Source organism: Nicotiana sylvestris, chromosome 3 (assembly GCF_000393655.2).
Source record: "Nicotiana sylvestris chromosome 3, ASM39365v2, whole genome shotgun sequence".
NCBI classification, from domain to species: domain Eukaryota; kingdom Viridiplantae; phylum Streptophyta; class Magnoliopsida; order Solanales; family Solanaceae; genus Nicotiana; species Nicotiana sylvestris.
The window spans coordinates 119,933,807-119,958,120 of NC_091059.1; positions in this window are offsets into that span (position 1 = coordinate 119,933,807).

A 24,314-nucleotide genomic window follows, 5' to 3' on the forward strand; every position below is an offset into this window, starting at 1 on the left:
TGGTCACCACTTTTCTCCAGGCTCAAGAGTCCGACTATTTCCAAAACATGGTGTCAGCCATGGGAAAGCCTTTCGCAGAAGCGATTAAGATTGGAGAGATGGTGGAGAATGGACTGAAAACGGGTAGGATTTTGAGTCAAGCAGCCATAAGGGCAACCTTCCAAGCCGTCCAAAGCGGGTCCGGAGGAATGGCAAGAGGGAAAAAAAAGGAAGAAACGGCCATGGCAGCATTAGAAGCAAGGGAATATCGTAATCCCAGGCCCTGTTTTCCAGAAAGGACCCCACAACACTACTACCCCCACCAAAACATGGCATATGCTCCTCAACCCTACATGGTCATGAACACCCAGCCTTATGTCCATCCGCCACAACAAGCCAACCGAAGCCAAGCTCCACCTCCCAGAAATCAGCCTCCATACCGCAACCACTATAACCCACAGCCTCCTCAAAACAACTTCTGCCCTCAGGAAACACCTAGAAGGCGGACTTTCACGCCTATCGGTGAGCCATACTCTACTTTGTTCCCGAAGCTAGTCCAGTTGGGTTTCCTACAGCCGGTCCCTCAGACAAGGCACAATCCGGCATCACCTTCTTACAAAGCCGGTGTTAGATGCGCCTATCATTCAGGAGTGGAAGGGCACGATACAAATGACTGCTGGGCTTTGAGAAGGGTAGTCGAGAATTTAATAGAGAAAGGGAAAATAGTGCTAAGGGACGAGGAGGTCCCAAATGTGACTAACAATCCATTACCTGCTCACAATAATGGGCCGCTGATCGGAATGATTTGCGAAGACAAAGAATTTGACCCTGCTTTGACAGCTATAATCGCCATGTCGACGCAGGGAAAAAGCCTGAAATAGCCCAGAAACCAGAAAAATGGGAAAAATCCAGTACTGTAAAGTGCGAGCCCGAAAAGAAGGTGGAGAAGAAGGCGGTGCCTATGAAGAATGGAGTTCTTTACATCCCACGAGGTCGAGCAGAGAAGCCACAGAGCTTCGAGGTCAAAAGGGCAAAACCTATGTACGTACCAAAGGGGGCCTATGTGGTCCGGGGGACGATTCAACCACCTTGGCTGAATGAGCCAGTGGTTATCGGACGCGTGCCACAAAAGCCGATGACGAACCCATCCATAGTACCGTGGAACTATCAGAGGACATTGGTAACGTACAAAGGTAAAGAAGTAACGGGAGAACTTCCGGAAAATACTTTCATTGGAAGGTATTCGAACACCCAAGAGCTAAACAACGCCACACGGAGACGCTTCCCACTAAAGAAGCCTATAAGCATTGAAGAAGCGGAAGTTTTCTTCCAACAGATGAAAATGTCGGACTACGAAGTGGTAGATCAACTGCGCAAGTGCCCCGAGCAAGTGTCCATTCTATCATTGCTGATGAGGTCGGCCGAGCATCAAAAGATCTTACTCAAAACCCCGAACGAAGCATACGTGCCAGTTGAAACCTCAGTTGAACAACTGGAACAAATGATGGAGAGGTTTTTCGCCGTTAATCAGGTCTCTTTCAGCAAGAATGATTTACCCCCAGAGGGAGCGGCACACAACAAAGCCTTGCATCTAACAGTTAAATACGAAGACTACTACGTCAAACAGGTAATGTTGGATGGGGGTTCAGGTGTTGACATTTGTCCGTTCTCCACGCTACAGAGAATGGAAATTGGGACCGGAAGAATCCGCCCCAATAATGTCTGCGTTAGGGCTTTTGACGGCATCAAGAGAGACACCCTTGGGGAAATAGACTTGGCTTTGACCATAGGGCCAGTAGAGTTTAAAGTAACTTTTCAAGTGCTTGACATGGATACGTCCTACAATTTTCTCCTCGGCAGACCTTGGATTCATGCGGCAGGGGCTGTACCTTCCACTCTTCATCAAATGGTGAAGTTTGAGCACGAAGACCGGGAAATTGTGGTCCACGGAGAAGACGAACAGTCTATATATCGGGACCCATCCATCCCATATCTTGAACCAAGGGAAGGGAGCGAGCACACGGTCTATCAGGCTTTTGAAGTTGTGTTAGCAGAGCAGCATGAAGAGGGAAAACCTTGCCCCCAACCTTTCTTGTCTAACGCCTCAGTTATGGTGGCTAAAGAGATGATCCGACACGGATTCAGGCCAGGGAAAGGGCTCAGACGAACATTGCAAGGAATAACGGAACCCATCACCTTGCTTTCCGCCAAGAAACTTTTTGTGATAGGTTTTCAACCCACTCCAAAAGATGAAGAATGGGCAAAGAAGGGGAAGAATGGGGGTTGGAAACTGCCTCGGCCACTGTCGGATTTATATGAAACCTTCGTCAGACCAAGATACACTGAAGAAGAAGACGATGAGGTTTTCACAGCTGAGGAAATCGAGGAGATATGTGGGGAAATGAGAGAAATGCTCTATGAGTCTCACATGGTTCAACCAGGAGAAGGCACCAGCACTGCCGAGATGATATATATGGGGCCAAATGCCAAACTTCGAAATTGGGAGGCCACGCCATTCCCGACTAGGCAGAAGTCCGGGTAGACCTGTCCTGCCACCTTTCCTGCATCATAAGTTATCTCCAAGATATAACTTGGATGTTTTCTTCCCTTCAATTGTTGTTTTGAATTCCTGTGTTGTAAACATTGTTGTCTTCCAAAATTCCAAGAAAAATAAAAAAAAATCATCATTGTTTTCTCATTTTTCCCTTTTGTTCTGATTTTGTTATTTTTTTCCTTTATCTTTTCTTTCAGTTATAATAATGCGGCTTTAAATATGACATGCTTGCAGACTTCACGCCCAGATCACAACGAGCTATTTAATTGTGAAATAATGAACCTAGAACCAGAATATGATGAAGAAGAGGCTTTTAGGGAAATAAACCGAGAGTTGGAACACTTTGAGAATAAACCTAAGCCAAATCTGAATGACACCGAACCGGTTAATTTAGGAACTCCTGATGAAATTCGGGAGACCAAAATAAGCATTCATACGGACAAGCAAACGCGAGACGCGATAATTCAACTTCTTTTTGAATTTAAAGATGTGTTTGCTTGGTCATACGATGACATGCTGGGACTAGGTGTTGATCTAGTGGTTCATAAATTGCCAATTCACCCTGATTATCCCCCAGTTCAACAAAAGCAACGAAAGTTCAAAACTGAGGTCAGTGACAAGATTAAAGAGGAGATCACCAAGTAGCTGAAAACGGGAGTGATTCGGGTAGTCCAGTATACAACATGGTTGGCAAATGTGGTTCCAGTGCCGAAAAAAGATGGGAAGACTCGGGTATGTGTGGACTATCGAGACCTGAATAGAGCGAGTCCCAAGATAATTTTCCATTGCCCAACATCCACATCCTTGTTGATAATTGCGCCAAACATGAGATCCAGTCTTTCGTAGATTGTTACACTGGGTATCATCAAGTATTGATGGATGAAGAAGACGCCGAGAAGACTGCCTTCACCACGCCTTGTGGCACTTACTGTTATCGGGTTATGCCATTTGGTCTGAAGAATGCTGGGGCAACTTACATGAGAGCCATGACTGCCATTTTTCATGACATGATGCATCAAGAAATAGAGGTGTACGTGGACGATGTGATAATCAAATCCAGGACGCAGGATAATCACATCCAAGACTTGAGGAAGTTTTTCGAGAGACTGAGGAAGTACGACTTGAAGCTGAACCCAGCCAAATGTGCTTTCGGAGTCCCATCGGGCAAGCTTTTGGGCTTCATAGTGAGCAGGAGAGGTATCTAATTAGATCCAACAAAGATAAAATCTATCAGGGATCTACCTCCCCCAAGAACGAAGAAAGACGTGATAAGTTTGTTGGGCAGGTTGAACTATATCAGTCGATTCATTGCCCAGCTGACTAGCACGTGTGAGGCCATATTCAAGCTATTGAGGAAAGACGCGGCGATCAAATGGACGGCTGAATGTCAATAAGCTTTTGACAAAATTAAAGAATATCTTTAAATCCCCCAGTTTTGGTCCCACCAGAGCCAGAGAGACCACTGTTCTTGTATCTGACAGTCTTGGAAAATTCTTTCGGTTGCGTCCTCGGGCAACATGACGTAACCGGAAAGAAGGAGCAAGCAATCTACTACTTGAGCAAGAAATTCACCGGCTACGAGGCCAAGTACACTCTGCTGGAAAGAACATGTTGCGCTCTGACATGGGTTGCTCAAAAGTTGAGACATTATCTCCAAGCTCACACTACTTTCCTCATAAGCATGCTGGATCCTTTGAAGTATATATTTCAGAAACCAATGCCTACTGGAAGACTGGCCAAGTGGAAAATCTTGCTTACTGAATTCGACATAGTCTATGTCACTCGCGCAGCAATGAAAGCCCAGGCGCTAGCAGATCATTTGGTCGAAAATCCAGTTGATGAGGAATACCAGCCATTGAGCACTTATTTTCCAGATGAAGAAATAAACACCGTAAAAGTGGTCTCGGAGAACGCTCATGTTTGGAAGATGTTCTTTGATGGAGCCGTAAACGCCAAAGGTGTAGGGATTGGGGCAATTTTGATCTCGCCCTCTGGTAAGCATAATCCAGCCACAGCTAGACTGCGTTTCTTTTGCATGAACAATACAACTGAGTATGAAGCCTGCATCATGGGCATGCATATGGCGATCGATCAGGATGTCGAAGATTTATTGATTATGGGAGATTCTGACCTGATTATCCGGCAAGCCCAAGGTGAATGGGAAACTCGGGATGTCAAGCTTATCCCTTACTGACAGCACGTGGAGGACCCCGGCAAGCGTTTTAAATCAATAGAGTTCAGGTATATCCCGCGGTGTCACAATGAACTAGCGGATGCACTTGCTACTTTGGCTTCAATGCTACCTTACCCAGGCAACGCCCACGTCGATCCCTTGGAAATCCAAATCAGGGAAAGACACGGCTACTGCAATGCAATCGAGACAGGATCGAATACGCAGCCATGGTACCATGATATCAAGAGGTTCTTGAAGACACAAGAATACCCCGAGCATGCTACCGGAGATCAAAAGAGAACCATCAGGCGGCATGCAAGTGGTTTCTTTTTGAGCGGTGAGTTGTTGTATAAGAGGACTCCGGACCTCAATCTACTAAGATGTGTTGACACCGAGGAGGCAAGAAAGATCATGCACGAAGTACACGTAGGAGTGTGCGGACCTCACATGAACGAGTATGTTTTAACAAAGAAAATCCTTCGAGCAGGTTATTACTGGATGACCATGGAAAAAAACTACTTTGGTTTCGTTCGGAAGTGTCATCAGTGTCAGGTGCACGGTGATTTGATTCATGCACCTCCCACAGAATTGCATCCCATGTCTGCACCTTGGCCATTTGTTGCCTGGGGCATGGGCGTCATTGGTCCGATCGAGCCGAAGGCCTCAAATGGACATAGATTTATACTGGTTGCCATCGACTACTTCACAAAATGGGTAGAAGCTATCACTCTAAAGTCGGTCACTAAAAAAGCGGTAGTGGATTTTGTACATTCAAATCTTATCTGTCGTTTCGGTATTCCTGCAACTATCATCACAGATAACGCAACAAACCTGAATAGTCACTTGATGGGAGATGTATGCGAGCAGTTCAAAATAACACATAGGAATTCCACTCCTTATCGGCCCAAGGCCAATGGCGCTGTGGAAGCAGCAAACAAGAACATCAAGAAGATTTTGAGGAAGACGATCCAGAGTTCCCGACAGTGGCATGAATAGCTACCCTTTGCATTATTGGGATATCGCACTACAGTACGCACATCAGTAGGGGCAACCCCTTATCTCTTGGTTTATGGGACCGAAGCTGTAATGCCAGCAGAGGTAGAAATACCTTCGCTTCGAGCCATCGTCGAAGCAGAGATCGAAGACAGCGAGTGGGTTAAGACTCGATTGGAGCAGTTGACTTTGATTGACGAAAAACGAATGGCTGCAGTTTGTCACGGGCAGTTGTACCAACGAAGAATGGCTCGTGCTTACAACAAGAAAGTCCGACCCAGGAATTTTGAAGTGGGTCAACTGGTACTGAGGCGCAGTCTGCCACATCACCAGGAAGCAAAAGGGAAATTTGCTCCAAACTGGAAAGGCCCATACATCATCAGGAGGATCTTGCTGAGAGGAGCATTGTACCTGGGTGATATTGAAGGAAATGATCCCGAAACAGCGGTGAATGCAGATGCAGTCAAAAGATACTACGTCTGAGTGACACCCCAGCAATCCTGACGCATTTGAAATGATGGAGGTGTTATTCCCACTACCCCAAACACTATCAACTCTCTCTACAAGCCTTTGAGCCGGTTACAGTTCTTTGGTTACCAATCAAAAAATCAAAAAAAAAAAACGAAAAACAAACAAAACAAGAAAAACAAAACATTGACCCAAGGCCTGAACTACGTCTGACTTGATTCCGAAAGGATACGTAGGCAGCCTCTCTCTGAGGTTTAGTCACACCAACAATAAAATCCCATTTACCCTGAAATTGAAGCCGGGGCACGCTAAACGGCTTAGAAGTCGTAGTATCATCTACTTTTCTTTGCCAAGCACAAGCCTTTCAGATCAATTACCAAAGGTAACGGGAAGCCAAGAAGCGTCACGAATGGAGACCGGTACACTGTAAATTGAGAGAGATAAAATGAGAGAGTCTCGTCGGTGAAAACCTTCGGGCACCGCGAGGCGACGGGAGTAGAGAAACCAAAATGAGAGAGCTTGTGTAGTAAAAACTCGCAAAGAGTTCTATCTAGCGACAACAAGGAGGGAAATGAGAGAGGTCAGCCAGCGAAAATACGCAAAGGGCGCTGTTGGCCGAAAGAATGACTCCACCCAAGGAGGTCTCGGCAAAGTTCCACCGGTTTGGAAACACAGATCCATTTTGGTTTGGGGGAAACGCAAGTTCATTGAAGGTCAGGCGTCCAGCCCAAAAAGCATGTCATGTCTATTTAAAGTCAGCATTGTTTCCCTCAGATAAGTCTTTCTTGTCCCGAAAGGGATAATTCTCTTCTAAAAATTTGCTTTCTCCGTTTCTTTATTTTATTTTTCTTTAAATCCCCTTCATTTTTAACCCCAAGTCCCAGATATACCGGAAAGGATAGGTGGCAGGATTGGCTTCACGGAGTTCTTGTTTCACGAAGGAAAATACCTCGTTTCGTTGGTACGTTTGTCCCAACCTGATGAATCATGATGTTTGACTGCATTTGAAGTAAAGTCACAAAAAAAAAAGAAGAAAGAGAGAAATTTCCCCAGCAAGTCCGCCTTGTACAAATCCCCACAGAACTTCCCTTTGTACAAATCCCCACAGAGCCTCCCTTTGTAAAAATTCCCCAGCGAGCTTGCCCCAACAAATCCTGGCAAGTCTGCTTTGCAACAAATCCTGGCAAGTCCGCTTTGCAACAAATCCCCAGCAAGTCCGCCTTGTACAAATCCCCACAGAGCCCCCCTTTGTAAAAATTTCCCAGCGAGCTTACCCCAACAAATCCTGGCAAGTCCGCTTTGCAACAAATCCCCAGCAAGTCCGCCTTGTACAAATCCCCACAGAAGTCCCCCTTGTACAAATTCCCATAGAGCTTCCCCTTGTACAAATCCCCATAGAGTCTCCCCAATAAAATTCCCGTTGAAAAATCCCCAAGCAAAACCGGATGGAAAAACCAAAGCCTTACAAGGCAAATCATCACAGAATCTGGAAACGCAGACCTGAGCAGTCTAAAGGGTTTTCCCATTTGAATCCAATCAATGGCAGAGTTTCTCAACAGAAATAAGGACGCAGCAAAGCAACTGGAACAATCAAGGTCACCGAACCAACCGCCATTTCCGAGCTAACAATTGTTCTTTGTTTGAAAAGTTGAAACAAGTATAATCCAAGACAACCGTGCAAGAAGCAGGTGTCACCCAAAGAAGAAAGTACATGAGTACAAGAAACAGTTTGGCAATAAGGAATCCACTCGAAAGGTAAGTTTCCACGAAATTTTTCTTTTACCTTTTACTAAAACAAGAAAATTCAAAAAAAAGGGGGGGTCAGTTAGTATCCTTGAACTTTTCCATTTAGTCAGCATTAGGGCTCCAACCCTAAACTGAACTTTTTCCCTTTAGTCAGCATTAGGGGTCCAACCCTAAACTGAACTTTTCTCCAGTTAGTCAGCATTAGGGCTCCAACCCTAAACTGAACTTTTTCCCTTTAGTCAGCATTAGGGCTCCAACCCTAAACTGAACTTTTCTCCAGTTAGTCAGCATTAGGGCTCCAACCCTGAACTGAACTTTTTCCATTTAGTCAGCATTATGGCTCCAACCCTAAACTGAACTTTTCCGTTTAGTCAGCATTAGGGCTCCAACCCTGAACTGAACTTTTTCATTTCCGCCAGCATTAGGGCTCCAACCCTAAACTGAACTTTTTCCAATTAGTCAGCATTAGGGCTCCAACCCTAAACTGAACTTTTTCCATTCCGCCAGCATTAGGGCTCCAACCCTGAACTGAGCATTGTCTGTTAGTCAGCATTGGGTTCCAACCCTGAACTGAACTTTTCCATTTAGTCAGCATCAGGGCTCCAACCCTGAATTGAACTCTTTCCATTCAGTCAGCATTAGGGCTTCAACCCTAAGCTGAAATTTTCCATTTAGCCAGCATTAGGGCTTCAACCCTGAACTGAGCATTGTCTGTTAGTCAGCATAGGGGTTCCAACCCTGAACTGAACTTTTCCATTCAGTCAGCATCAGGGCTTCAACCCTGAACTGAACTCTTTCCATTTAGCCAGCATTAGGGCTTCAACCCTGAACTGAGCATTGTCTGTTAGTCAGCATTGGGGTTCCAACCCTGAACTGAACTTTTCCATTCAGTCAGCATCAGGGCTTCAACCCTGAACTGAACTCTTTCCATTTAGCCAGCATTAGGGCTTCAACCCTGAACTGAGCATTGTCTGTTAGTCAGCATTAGGGCTCCGACCCTAAACTGAACTTTTTCCATTTAGTCAGCATTAGGGCTCCAACCCTAAACTGAACTTTTTCCATTCCGCCAGCATTAGGGCTCCAACCCTGAACTGAGCATTGTCTGTTAGTCAGCATTGGGGTTCCAACCTTGAACTGAGCATTGTCTGTTAGTCAGCATTGGGGTTCCAACCCTGAACTGAACTTTTCCATTCAGTCAGCATCAGGGCTTCAACCCTGAACTGAACTCTTTCCATTTAGCCAGCATTAGGGCTTCAACCCTGAACTGAGCATTGTCTGTTAGTCAGCATTGGGGTTCCAACCCTGAACTGAACTTTTCCATTCAGTCAGCATCAGGGCTTCAACCCTGAACTGAACTCTTTCCATTTAGCCAGCATTAGGGCTTCAACCCTGAACTGAGCATTGTCTGTTAGTCAGCATTGGGGTTCCAACCCTGAATTGAACTTTTCCATTCAGTTAGCATCAGGGCTTCAACCCTGAACTGAACTCTTTCCATTTAGCCAGTATTAGGGCTTCAACCCTGAACTGAGCATTGTATGTTAGTTAGCATTAGGGCTCCGACCCTAAACTGAACTTTTCCATTTAGTAAGCATTAGGGCTCCAACCTTAAACTGAACTTTTCCCTCTAGTAAGCATTAGGGCTCCAACCCTAAACTGAAATTTTCCCTAGTCCGCATTAGGGCTCCAACCCTAAACTGAACTTTTCCCTTTAGTCAGCATTAGGGCTTCGACCCTAAATTGAACTTTTTCCATTCAGTCAGCATTAGGGCTCCAACCCTAAACTAAACTTTTCCCTTTAGGCAGCATTAGGGCTCCAACCCTGAACTGAACTTTTTCCATTCCGCCAGCATTGGGGCTCCAACCCTGAACTGAGCATTGTCTGTTAGTCAGCATTAGGGCTCCAACCCTAAACTGAACTTTTCCCTTTAGTCAGCATTAGAGCTCCGACCCTAAACTGAACTCTTTCCATTCAGTCAGCATTAGGGCTCCAACCCTAAACTGAACTTTTCCCTTTAGTCAGCATTAGGGCTCCAACCCTGAACTGAACTTTTTCCATTACGCCAGCATTAGGGCTTCAACCCTGAACTGAGCATTGTCTGTTTGTCAGCATTGGGGTTCCAACCCTGAACTGAACTTTTCCATTCAGTCAGCATCAGGGCTTCAACCCTGAACTGAACTCTTTCCATTTAGCCAGCATTAGGGCTTCAACCCTGAACTGAGCATTGTCTGTTAGTCAGCATTAGGGCTCCGACCCTAAACTGAACTTTTCCCTCTAGTCAACATTAGGGCTCCAACCCTAAACTGAACTTTTCCCTTTAGTCAGCATTAGGGCTCCGACCCTAAACTGAACTCTTTCCATTCAGTCAGTATTAGGGCTCCAACCCTAAACTGAACTTTTCCCTTTAGTCAGCGTTAGGGCTCCAACCCTGAACTGAACTTTTTCCATTCCGCCAGCATTAGGGCTCCAACCCTAAACTAAGCATTGTCTGTTAGTCAGCATTAGGGCTCCAACCCTAAACTGAACTTTCCCATTCAGTCAGCATCAGGGCTTCAACCCTGAACTGAACTCTTTCCATTTAGCCAGCATTAGGGCTTCAACCCTGAACTGAGCATTGTCTGTTAGTCAGCATTGGGGTTCCAACCCTGAACTGAACTTTTCCATTCAGTCAGCATCAGGGCTTCAACCCTGAACTGAACTCTTTCCATTTAGCCAGCATTAGGGCTTCAACCCTGAACTGAGCATTGTCTGTTAGTCAGCATTGGGGTTCCAACCCTGAACTGAACTTTTCCATTCAGTCAGCATCAGGGCTTCAACCCTGAACTGAACTCTTTCCATTTAGCCAGCATTAGGGCTTCAACCCTGAACTGAGCATTGTCTGTTAGTCAGCATTAGGGCTCCGACCCTAAACTGAACTTTTCCCTCTAGTCAACATTAGGGCTCCAACCCTAAACTGAACTTTTCCATTTAGTCAGCATCAGGGCTCCAACCCTGAATTGAACTCTTTCCATTCAGTCAGCATTAGGGCTTCAACCCTAAGCTGAAATTTTCCATTTAGCCAGCATTAGGGCTTCAACCCTGAACTGAGCATTGTCTGTTAGTCAGCATAGGGGTTCCAACCCTGAACTGAACTTTTCCATTCAGTCAGCATCAGGGCTTCAACCCTGAACTGAACTCTTTCCATTTAGCCAGCATTAGGGCTTCAACCCTGAACTGAGCATTGTCTGTTAGTCAGCATTGGGGTTCTAACCCTGAACTGAATTTTCCATTCAGTTAGCATCCGGGCTTCAACCCTGAACTGAACTCTTTCCATTTAGCCAGCATTAGGGCTTCAACCCTGAACTGAGCATTGTCTGTTAGTCAGCATTAGGGCTCCGACCCTAAACTGAACTTTTTCCATTTAGTCAGCATTAGGGCTCCAACCCTGAACTGAACTTTTTCCATTACGCCAGCATTAGGGCTTCAACCCTGAACTGAGCATTGTCTGTTAGTCAGCATTGGGGTTCCAACCCTGAACTGAACTTTTCCATTCAGTCAGCATCAGGGCTTCAACCCTGAACTGAACTCTTTCCATTTAGCCAGCATTAGGGCTTCAACCCTGAACTGAGCATTGTCTGTTAGTCAGCATTAGGGCTCCGACCCTAAACTGAACTTTTCCCTCTAGTCAACATTAGGGCTCCAACCCTAAACTGAACTTTTCCATTTAGTCAGCATCAGGGCTCCAATCCTGAATTGAACTCTTTCCATTCAGTCAGCATTAGGGCTTCAACCCTAAGCTGAAATTTTCCATTTAGCCAGCATTAGGGCTTCAACCCTGAACTGAGCATTGTCTGTTAGTCAGCATAGGGGTTCCAACCCTGAACTGAACTTTTCCATTCAGTCAGCATCTGGGCTTCAACCCTGAACTGAACTCTTTCCATTTAGCCAGCATTAGGGCTTCAACCCTGAACTGAGCATTGTCTGTTAGTCAGCATTGGGGTTCTAACCCTGAACTGAATTTTCCATTCAGTTAGCATCCGGGCTTCAACCCTGAACTGAACTCTTTCCATTTAGCCAACATTAGGGCTTCAACCCTGAACTGAGCATTGTCTGTTAGTCAGCATTAGGGCTCCGACCCTAAACTGAACTTTTTCCATTTAGTCAGCATTAGGGCTCCAACCCTAAACTGAACTTTTTCCATTCCGCCAGCATTAGGGCTTCAACCCTGAACTGAACTCTTTCCATTTAGCCAGCATTAGGGCTTCAACCCTGAACTGAGCATTGTCTGTTAGTCAGCATTGGGGTTCCAACCCTGAACTGAACTTTTCCATTCAGTCAGCATCAGGGCTTCAACCCTGAACTGAACTCTTTCCATTTAGCCAGCATTAGGGCTTCAACCCTGAACTGAGCATTGTCTGTTAGTCAGCATTGGGGTTCCAACCCTGAACTGAACTTTTCCATTCAGTCAGCATCAGGGCTTCAACCCTGAACTGAACTCTTTCCATTTAGCCAGCATTAGGGCTTCAACCCTGAACTGAGCATTGTCTGTTAGTCAGCATTGGGGTTCCAACCCTGAATTGAACTTTTCCATTCAGTTAGCATCAGGGCTTCAACCCTGAACTGAACTCTTTCCATTTAGCCAGTATTAGGGCTTCAACCCTGAACTGAGCATTGTATGTTAGTTAGCATTAGGGCTCCGACCCTAAACTGAACTTTTCCATTTAGTAAGCATTAGGGCTCCAACCTTAAACTGAACTTTTCCCTCTAGTAAGCATTAGGGCTCCAACCCTAAACTGAAATTTTCCCTAGTCCGCATTAGGGCTCCAACCCTAAACTGAACTTTTCCTTTTAGTCAGCATTAGGGCTTCGACCCTAAATTGAACTTTTTCCATTCAGTCAGCATTAGGGCTCCAACCCTAAACTAAACTTTTCCCTTTAGGCAGCATTAGGGCTCCAACCCTGAACTGAACTTTTTCCATTCCGCCAGCATTGGGGCTCCAACCCTGAACTGAGCATTGTCTGTTAGTCAGCATTAGGGCTCCAACCCTAAACTGAACTTTTCCCTTTAGTCAGCATTAGAGCTCCGACCCTAAACTGAACTCTTTCCATTCAGTCAGCATTAGGGCTCCAACCCTAAACTGAACTTTTCCCTTTAGTCAGCATTAGGGCTCCAACCCTGAACTGAACTTTTTCCATTACGCCAGCATTAGGGCTTCAACCCTGAACTGAGCATTGTCTGTTTGTCAGCATTGGGGTTCCAACCCTGAACTGAACTTTTCCATTCAGTCAGCATCAGGGCTTCAACCCTGAACTGAACTCTTTCCATTTAGCCAGCATTAGGGCTTCAACCCTGAACTGAGCATTGTCTGTTAGTCAGCATTAGGGCTCCGACCCTAAACTGAACTTTTCCCTCTAGTCAACATTAGGGCTCCAACCCTAAACTGAACTTTTCCCTTTAGTCAGCATTAGGGCTCCGACCCTAAACTGAACTCTTTCCATTCAGTCAGTATTAGGGCTCCAACCCTAAACTGAACTTTTCCCTTTAGTCAGCGTTAGGGCTCCAACCCTGAACTGAACTTTTTCCATTCCGCCAGCATTGGGGCTCCAACCCTAAACTAAGCATTGTCTGTTAGTCAGCATTAGGGCTCCAACCCTAAACTGAACTTTCCCTTTAGTCACCATTAGGGTTCCAACCCTGAACTGAACTTTTCCATTTAGTCAGCATCAGGGCTCCAACCCTGAACTGAACTCTTTCCATTCAGTCAGCATCAGCGCTCCAACCCTGAACTGAACTTTTTCCATTTAGTCAGCATTAGGGCTCCAACCCTGAACTGAACTTTTTCCATTACGCCAGCATTAGGGCTCCGACCCTGAACTGAGCATTTTTACCTTATGGCAATATTAGGGATCCAATCCCGGAGTTGCATTTTGTAGACCAGAATTTTCCAATCCCTTCATCAATTCTATAAATTTCCTGGCAACTGACTCACGAAATTTTCCTAGTAGAACTGGGGCAGAAAATTTCGTCCGTTTGTATTTCCCCGCAGGTCTGACCTCGAGACGCATGGATCAGGGCGACCCACGATTGAGTCTCAACCCAGAATAGAGAAAAGAAAGAAAAAGAAAAAAGGATGTTCCGGGAGACGAAGGGCAGACCGCTCAAAGATTCGATCAAGGTCCCAAATTCTACCAACCCCGTCTCACTCAATATCGCAGAAATAAACATGCGCCTACAACTTGCAAGCATCAAGATTCGGATCGAAGTCTACAAGTAATATCAGCTAAGACCCAAGATCAAGTTGCAAAAGAATCATAGATAAGAATCTTGTAACTAGCAGTTGACGAGCATAAGTAATTAGTTCAGTTTCAATTTTCCTTTGGTTGTAATAAGGCGGTCAGTAAAGCTATTGTGGCAGCAGCAACAGCAGTAACAGCAAGCATTGCAATCCAGTGGTAGTCTCAGTTACCAAAATTTCTCGAACTACATTGACCTGATTCCTGTTTAGCCTAGGATATGTAGGAAATCTTTGAAGCAAAGATTCGGTCAAATCTTTCAAAATGTGCTTCACACGGAGTATTCCAATAGGCAAAAATCGCTCATATCCGCTCACTTTATCTTTGCACGAAAACTCTTCGTGTTTCCGAACAAAGAGGGGCAGCTGTGAGCACGTGATTTTTGTTTTCGCGACAATCACTCCAAAAGAAACAAAAAATAATAGCAATTGGTCTTGCTGTACAATTTTTGGATTTTTACGTGGCATTTTTAGTAGTTATTTGCGATCTTGTCCATTTTTATTTTTTATCAAAAACAAAAATATAAAAATATATGTCGTTGAACCGTAATCCGGTTATTAAAAAGAAAATCACAAAAAATGCATCTTTCATTCTATTTTGTCATTAAGTGATGTTGGTGTAATTAAATGTTAATTGTGTGATAATTGTTGTTTAATGTTTTTATATAATATTATTTTGCAATTTAATTTAAGAGATTAAAAAGAAAAAAAAAAGAAAAAAAGAAGAAGGATTTTCGGATTGGGCCAGTCCAAATTAAAACAAATAGGCCCAAACCAAAACAACCCAGCCCAAAAGATGTGTCTTACCCGGTCCATACCAGCTGATCTCAGGGGCGTCCAAAACGACGTAGTTTCGATCTTGTTTGATCTGGGCCGTTGATCTCAGAATGATCAACGGCCAATATCACATACACCTACCCGTTGTTTGAACCCGACCCATTCCACCCGGACCAACCCGACCCCAATACTAAACCAAACGACACCGGTTGGATTAACCTTTAGATCCAGGCCGTTGATCTCGAGTGATCTAACGGCCAAGACCCAACCATCCACCCCGTATAAAAGCCTCCATACCATACCCTGCCCCCCTATCCAAGACCCCCTGCCCTTAGGTCATCTCCTTCACAGACCCAAACCCTCGGAACCCTAGAGCCGCCCCCCTTTCCCCTCACCAAAAACCCGGCGACAAGGACGCCGGTGACCACCACCTTAACACCATAGGACCGCCTCATCACCCTGAACATATATCTGTTGTCCTTTTGCCTCGAATCAAACCCTAGGCTCTCGAATCTTCATTTGAAGATTCGAGCAAAACTCGACTTACACCAAACCCCCCCGGATTCACACTAGACAATCCCTTGACCTCCCTCGTGACCAAACCAAGCTTGGTTTGGTCCGAATCTAACCAGGGAAACACAAATCCCAAATCTGCCCCTTAGGAACCCTGAGCCCGATCTGTGTCCGTTTGAACTAAATGATTAGGGTCTAATGGACCTTAATCGAAGTGTTCTCAGTAGAGAACACTTCGATTAAAGTCCGTTCAACCCCAAGAAAGGCCAATTCAAATCCGAGCTAAGGCTTTCTGATTTTTCAAGGCTTTAAGGTAATTTTTGTTTTCTTTTTCTTTATCAGTTCATCTTGTCTGTTGTAATTGAATGTCTGTTCATATGTCCAAATGTTTTGTTTAATTTATGTTTTGAATTTTTGTCGACTGTGTTGTCCACCTTTCCCGGACCTCTGTATTTAGTCAAGTTTCTCTTTATTTATTGATCGTGTGTATGTGTGTAAGCTGTACAATCAATTGAATTTAAATTTGGTTGATTAATTAGCCCCAGTACAACCTTGTTCAGTCAGCACAATTTGAATCACACGTTTCATACTATTGGATTTCTGATCATTGGCTTCGATTGTATGTGTTACAATTAGTATAGTCGAGTCGATATACGTCGTCAATTAGTTTAGCTTGGAATGATGATAATCTGATCCCTGTCATTGGTTTGTCTGCTGAAATTTTGTTTGAATTCAATTAGGAACGGAGTATGTTGCCTGTGATTTGTTCAATTTGAATCAGAAACATTTATAAGTTTAGTTTGTGGGTTTCAGTTCAGCTTGAGTTCTGAATTGATAGCATGTGCACTATAGTGCTTTAATAATTGGAGCAAATGGGACAGCATGGGCTGTCAGGCCATCCTCAGGCTGCCCATACCCTGGTTTTAATTTAAATAAGATGATAAAGGGCTGGCAGGGGAATATCATGGGAAGGGTTTTACTTTAAATAGTTGAATAGGAACTGGAAAGTGAGGAGGCCACATGGGCAGGGATTTCTAATGTGTTTTACAGACTGTAAAGGGCTGATGCTAGGCTATAAAAAGGGCAGAACTTCCATTAGTTAAGGGGATTGAAAAAAGAGATACAAAAGATTTTCATAGAGATAAGAAGAGTAGGAGATATATACACTGATTTTTGGAGAGACAGAGATAGAGAGGAGATACAGATAGAGAGATACACACGTACACACACAGACACAGATACACACACATATAAAGAGGTGCTGAAATTAGTCAGAAATAGCTTTGAATAAGAAAGAGGGGTTTCAAAAATCAGAGAGGGGGATTAGAAAAGAAATTTTTGTTTGCCTGGAACTGAAAACACTGCTTCTTTCCTCATTCTTTTGTTTGATGTTCAGTATCTAGTTTGTTATTGATTCTGTCAAGATTTAGGATTTTCCCTTGAGTATTTGAAAGAATCAACATTGAGTACTGTATCATCGGGTTACTGTTTGGTCTATTCTGCTTGGGGTTGCCATTTTTGCTGTGTCGCTTTGTCGTTGCTATTATTTGTTGCTGTTGTTGCTGATTCTCCCTATCTTCTTTTTCTTCTGTTGATATTCAACATTCAGGTACACATTTAAACCTCACACTGATGTAGAAGTCGAAAGCATGAAATGAAGATGCAAAGGAATTTAATCAGTCATTGCTTTACTTACAGCTTTGTAAATATTGCCAAAATTGTGTAATTTTTTGATTTGTAGCCTAATAGAGAACATCTTAGTAAGTTTGTACTTAATGGAAACTATTTGGGTTTAGAAATTGCAAAATGGTTCGCTTAGTAGTATACATGACATAGTTATATAATTTATGGAATGTGTAATTGCTTAGTACAATTGTTAATTCAAACTCTTTCTCCAGTCATGCTTTAAATATGTAGGGTGGATGACTTTTTAAATTTTGCCAAATACGATACAATGTTAAATTCCTGAATTTCAGCTTCATTAGGCAGTTCATAGGATGAGTCTCCGAATATCGTTGGTAGCATCCTCTAATAAGTAATACTATTAATCTTGTTAAAAGGGGCTAATCTAAATTTAACTTAAGGTCGTTTGGAGTAAGTATATCATTCCATCAATCTTGTATATTAATTTTCCCTTCTTATCAAATTAAGAACATGTTCTACGAAGTATATCATTCTTCATTCTTTGGTAAACAATTGATCAGATGACTAACAAGAATCCGGATTTGGCCAAAGCATATAATCGAATTAGCATGTATCTTTTTCTCCTTTTCTTTAAAGATAAATGTAGTAAAGACGTAGTCATTGTAGGGTACCCTTCTAAAATAATGAGACGAGCCTCGCCGAATAAAAAGGCAAATTGCGGGGCCCTCAATAATTGGTCATAATAAATACTTAGAATTTGGGATGGACTGTTTAGTGAATTCCACTGCCTTCCCCAAAGATAATAACGCGTTAGACTTTTTAGGCGCGACTTAATTAAATTACATTCTTAAATTCGGGTGCGCATTTATGTGACCCAAATTCAAATCTCAACGGAGTCGAAATGTGTTAACAACTACGGGTGCATTGATTGTGACGTGGTTCGAGATGCATTTTCACGACGTTGCAATTCTATAAAAAATAAATGATAATAATAAAAGCGGTTTAAACTTAATAAAAGCACATAAGTCATAACATGTATTTAAATCAGATATTTAGCCATTATAACAATTTAAGCGACCGTGCTAGAACCACGGGATTCGAGGGTGCCTAACACCTTCCCTCGGGTCAACAGAATTCCTTACTTAGAATTTTTGGTTCGCAGACTTCATTTGGAAAGTCGAATATTTTCCTCGATTTGGGATTCAAGATAAACCGGTGACTTGGGACACCAAAAGACAAACCTTTCCCAAGTGGCGACTCTGAACTAAATAAATAATCCCATTTTGAATATTGTCGCTTAAATTGGAAAAACTCCCTCGCGCATTTAACCCTTCGGGGCGGGGCACGCAAAAAGGAGGTGTGACAGTTATTTTTGGATGACTATGGAAACGGACTACATCCAGTATGTTCGAAAATGCCATCGCTGTCAGATACATGCAGACATGATAAAGGTTCCTCCAAATGAGCTTACTGCAACAAGCTCGCCATGGCCGTTCGTCTCTTTGGGGAATGGATATTATCGGACCTGTCGAGCCTGCCGCATCAAACGGGCACAAGTTCATTCTAGTGGAAATTGATTATTTCACCAAATGGGTTGAATCAACATCGTACAAAGCAGTGACTAAGAAAGTGGTAGCAGATTTTGTCCGCGACTGTATTGTTTGTCAGTTCGGAATTTCGGAGTCAATCATCACTGATAATGATTCCAATCTCAATAGTGACCTGATGAAAGCCATGTGTGAAACCTTCAAGATCAAACACAAGAATTCTACGGCTTACAGACCTCAGATGAACGGAGCTGTAGAAGCCGCCAATAAGAATATCAAGAAGATACTAAGGAAGATGATAGAAAAATATAAGCAGTGGCATGGGAAGTTATCATTTTCTTTGTTGGGATACCGCACCACAGTTCACACATCAACCGGGGCAACTCTCTATATGTTGGTTTATGGTACAGAAGCAGCCATTCCTGCCGAGGTAGAAATTACCTCCTTGAGAATCATACAGGGAGCAGAACTTGACGATGCAGAATGGGTAAGGAGTCGCTACGAGCAGTTAGCTCTTATATATGGGAAAAGAATGAATGCAGTTTGCCATGGTCAACTTTATCAAAACAGAATGTCTAGAGCCTTCAACAAAAGAGTTAAGCCAAGACAGTTTACATTGGGGCAGCTGGTGTTAAAGAAGATTTTCCCGCATCAAGATGAAGCCAAAGGGAAGTTCTCTCCCAACTGGCAGGGTCCATACATGGTTCGCCGGGTTCTAACAGGAGGAGCCCTCATACTTGCAGAAATGAACGGTGAAGTTTGGACGAAGACGATTAATTCAGATGCAGTGAAGCGATACTACGTGTAACTCTTACGATTTCCTGTGTAATGTATTTCAACTACGCCTGACCTGATTCCTATTTAAGAGGGTATACTTAGGCAGCCATATGGGTTCGGTCACAATTCAATAAAATTTTCATTTCCCCCCACTATTGGAAATTGGGGCAGAATTTTGAGGAGGACCCTCAAAATTCTGAAGATGATTTCACCCATTTATCGCATGCAGTCGTCAGAAGCACCAGCCTAGTAAACCAGCCATTTATCGCATGCTGTCGTCAGAAGCACCAGCCTAGTAAACTCGGGCAGAATTTTAAGGAGGACCCTCAAAATTCCGGAGCAAGAGAGGTTGCAATCTCTTGAACCGCGTCGCATTCATCGGTTCATCTAAAGAAAATTATTCTTAATTATGCACTTGTATTATGCTTTTACTAAATCATGCATGTTCATTACTAAAATTGCCTTGTTTAGCAACGCTACCCCAATGATACGTACAGTATCACCAGATCAAATCTGAGCAGGTCAAGCAAAGCCAGCGGGGATACGAACTAACTTTTCCCCCCTTTACAAACTCACGATCTTTCTTTGGATGCATGTACTTGAGTTGAAAAATCATCAAATGTTCTACACGCTCACTCACAAAGTTCAGGAATACAACTCTCCGAACCATTGCACTTGCTCGCAACTGCTACCGCACAACAGTGTCCCCAGCAGGCACAATATCCCCAGCAATCACGATACCGCAATCCGCTATCAGCTAAGAAAACTCTATTGCCATTTGCCATTTTTACTTACTGCATAAGGCTACCTTTCTGCCTTTCGAGGTTAAGCTCTACCTCCATCTGCATCTTATGCATTGCATAAGGCTACCTTTCTGCCTTCCGAGCCCAAGCTCTGTCTCTATCTGCATTTTCTGCATTGCATAAGGCTACCTTTATGCCTTCTGAGGCTAAGCTCTACCTCCATCTGCATCTCCTGCATTGCATAAGGCTACCTTTTTGCCTTCCGAGGTTAAGATCTACCTCCATCTGCATGGCTAAAATACCGCCACCTTATTTCTCTTACATGGCTGAAATATCGCCACTCTTATTTCTCTTGCCTAGCTGAAATACCGCCACCCTTTATTTACGTCTTACATCAGCTGAAAGATCGCCACCTTCTGCATTTTCATGGGCTGATAGATTGCCAAATTGTCCAAAGGCACCATTGTTCGGAGGCATCATTTTCATAGCCCGAGAACGCCATGCCATGGACTGAGGACCCCATTTTATCTTTTGCATATCATTATTCAAAGGCATTATGGTTCGGAGGCATCATCCTCATAGCCCGAGAACATCATTTCATAGTTTACGAATCCTTTATCATACTTTTCATGGCGCAGGATATCATGGTCCGAGGACGTCATCCTAACCGTCCAAAGACAACATTCATGGTCCAACGGGAACATGCATCATGTTTAAATTTATGCACAATATCTATATGCTGGTATTGTTCATTCGCAGGTACACCGGCTAGCAACGACTGTCTAAGCAGGAGCGATCCCGCTCCAGTTCCCGCAACCTATCAGACTCTGACCATCCTTTCTCAACCTGAACATCGCGTCCGCTTTTCGAAAATCTCCATTGGCATACCCCGCCGATGGATCCCGAACTACATATGACATGATTCCTGTAATGCCAGGGAGATGTAGGCAGCTCAAAAACCAGAGCTCGGTCAAAACTCTTCAAAATCGTTTCATTCGGGCAAAATTGGCCATCATATCTTTACCCGACAACTCTTTCATCCTTCCAGGGTAAAGAGGGGCAGCTGTTGATACCCAATTTTTTCCTATGTATTTTTATATACAAAATACTTTCAAAATAGCATGTACATACATATATAAGCATGCCCAATAATTTTGGTATTTTTTTTCTAATTTTTTAAGATTTTAAAATCAATTTATTGTCTATTTTTAGCAGTACAAAATCCAATAATTATTCCCAAGATTATCATTTTGGTGAACACCTTATTTTATTCTCATATTTATACCAAAATATAATTAAGGTGATTTTTTAATATGTTTTTACAAATCTATTTGGTATTTTTAAGCTAAGTTGCATGTAATTGCAATTATAGCCTATTTCACGATTAGTAACATTTTATAATTATAAAATTATTTCCAGTATTTTTAAATTAATATTTATATAGTATTTGTTGGCTCAATGTTTTAATTTACTTTTAAAATTATTATTACTTTTTTTATAAAATAAAGAGGGAAAATAGGCAATTTAACACTTAGAACATTTCTCAGCCCTTTCACCTTTCAATTTTGGCCCTCAATTTGACCCAATTCCGCCCCCAAATTAAACCAGCCCAATCCCCCAAATTACCCGACCCCTGACCTGATTTAAAAAACCCACCCGGCTCCACTTTGATCCAGGCCGTTGATCATTTTGATCAACGGCCATAAACTCCCCTTTCCTTTTTAATTCCTAAACCACCCTTAACCTAATTCATTTCACCGAGACGCCACCTTTGAACCCTCTTCGTCTCTCAAACTCTCTCGAACCTCTCCGAAACCCTAATCATTTCCCACCTTATCTCACCATGTTTCCACTGGAATCCATGGCGTCTCCGGCCATGGACGGTCTGTACTCATCCTTTCTCACCATCAGACCTAAGATATTCAAGGTTTGAATCCCAACTTCAATGGGCTTCTTCAAATCCTACTCAGATCTGTAGATCTATGGCTTCTCCAGCCATTATTCCGGCATGTTCAAGCAATATAAGTCTTTTCGACTCAGGATCTGACTTTCCTCAAGACTTTTCTCAGTGCTAGGGTTTTCTCTGCAACTCTAAGCCATTTGAGGTTCTGTAGCCGCCTATTTTCTTAGATATGTGATATGTCTGGGCTTTATTTGACATTTTAAAGGTTTTCCCCAAATTTCCTTTTTAAAATCGTTCAATTTCGATTTTAAGGTTTCTGAAAAAGTTTCTTCAAATATCTTTCTAATTCTTTCCGTTCTTTCTTTATGTGTGTTTATCTATGTTAGGCTCGTATGTTTTCTTTTCTACTACATATGAGTTTGCTCTCTTGTTTCTTTTCTATTATGCGAGACTCTTCTATTTTGTTGTCACTCTTATGCTCTCATGTTAATCTGTATTGTTAATCCTTATTCTTTGCTATATGTGTTTATGGTTGAGTTCTTTGATTTTGTTCTCTTTACTGAGTTTTGTTTGTGTTCCTGCTAAGCTCGTATCATCTCTTTCTTCTGAACTTGTTTAAACTCCAAGTTTTCTCGAGCATGTTCTCATGACTTTGAATAAGTGTCCTTTCTATCGTGTGTGTTTGTCTCTCATAAGTCTTTGGAAAAGACTTCTGAGCCCCTCTTAAGTGGCCTGCCTTCTCATCTCCATTGTTTGGCTCAATTTGAAACCCTAGTCTTTGGGGGTTTCTTTGGCAAGTGGTATTAGGGACCCTAGGCTTTCAGACTCACTATGAGTCTGTAACTGAACTCGAATCCCTTTTGCTTGTGGCTCTAAGACTTTCAATGTTAGACTCTTTTTCTAAGAAACCTGACGATTTATTTTGCTTGATCTGTGTGCTTTATATATGAGAAATTCTTCTTTCAAAAGTTTTCACCAATTAAGTGATTGATTCTGAAATCCCTTTAATAAGGCTGATGAATTGTCACTGATTTTTCTTCGATTGAACCTCTTTTACCTTTCTTGACTTGGTTCATTCGAATTGAACTTGTAATTTTGGTTTCCTGGCTGTTTGATTGATTCCCTTGCCATATTTGGCACAAACCGTATGCCATTGATTGTTTTCCTTATATAACTTCTATGTACTTACCCCTTTTGTGCTACTTTGAAAAGGTTTTAATTAAAACTTCTTTCCTTAACTAATTTTTACCCGTTGAAATCAGAATCCCTTAACCAAAGGGAGGTTGATTTCAATGATATTTCCTTGCCTTTCTTACTTGCTTTCTGCACTATAAAAGGGACTGCCCTTCTGCACTTTTAAGACACCTTACACCTTCAGTTCACACGACCTACACACTACCAGTCCTTAACTCCAATTCAATACTTGCACACTTGCAATATTGCTTTGAATTCAATACTCTTTCAACGCTCTTCTTTTGCTTGAGATCTTTTGGAATTGCTTGGCTTGCAACTTGGACTTTTCTAAGGCTACTGTTTTTACTTGTTTTCCCCTGAAACTGGTATGTTCTGATTTAACGTTTCTGCCTCACCCCTATGTGCTTATTTACAGTCTTTTGCAATCCTGTTTACTTTACTGGTCATGTTCAATGATTTATGCTAAGTATGTTATTTCCCTGCACCTGTTTCTATTATGAATCCCTACCCCCTATTACTTTCTATGTGTTCGAGTTAAGGTTCATGGCCTGGTAGTATTCAAATTGCTTCTCACGTCATAACCTGATCCATAATAGATCCTAACTCTTAAGATTTGGCTAACAGGCTGGTCGAGGGTGTGCCAGCATTCCCAATTGCTGAGCATGAACACCAGCCTGCCATGGCTTTCCCCTAATTCCCCTATGCACTTACACTTATTCTTAGACTCTTAAGTTCTGCCCCCACTCTTATGAGCCTTGCTTTGGGACCTTGAGTTCCCTTTGAACTTGGACATCTGAGGGTTGGCCCTTCCACACTGCACTATGATCTCAATTTTACAATGTGTTTGGGGTGTAAGCACTGCCCGGGGCCCTTTGAGACTCTTGGGAACTTTGACGCATCCCAAACATGAGAAAGACTTTTGGAAATCTTATCCTGGAAGCTGGTTTATCTCATATTGTTGGACTTTGAGTCTGAATTAGGCTGTTTGGTAGTAGCTGGAATTTCGGATGTAATTTTACTTTTTTCTGATTCA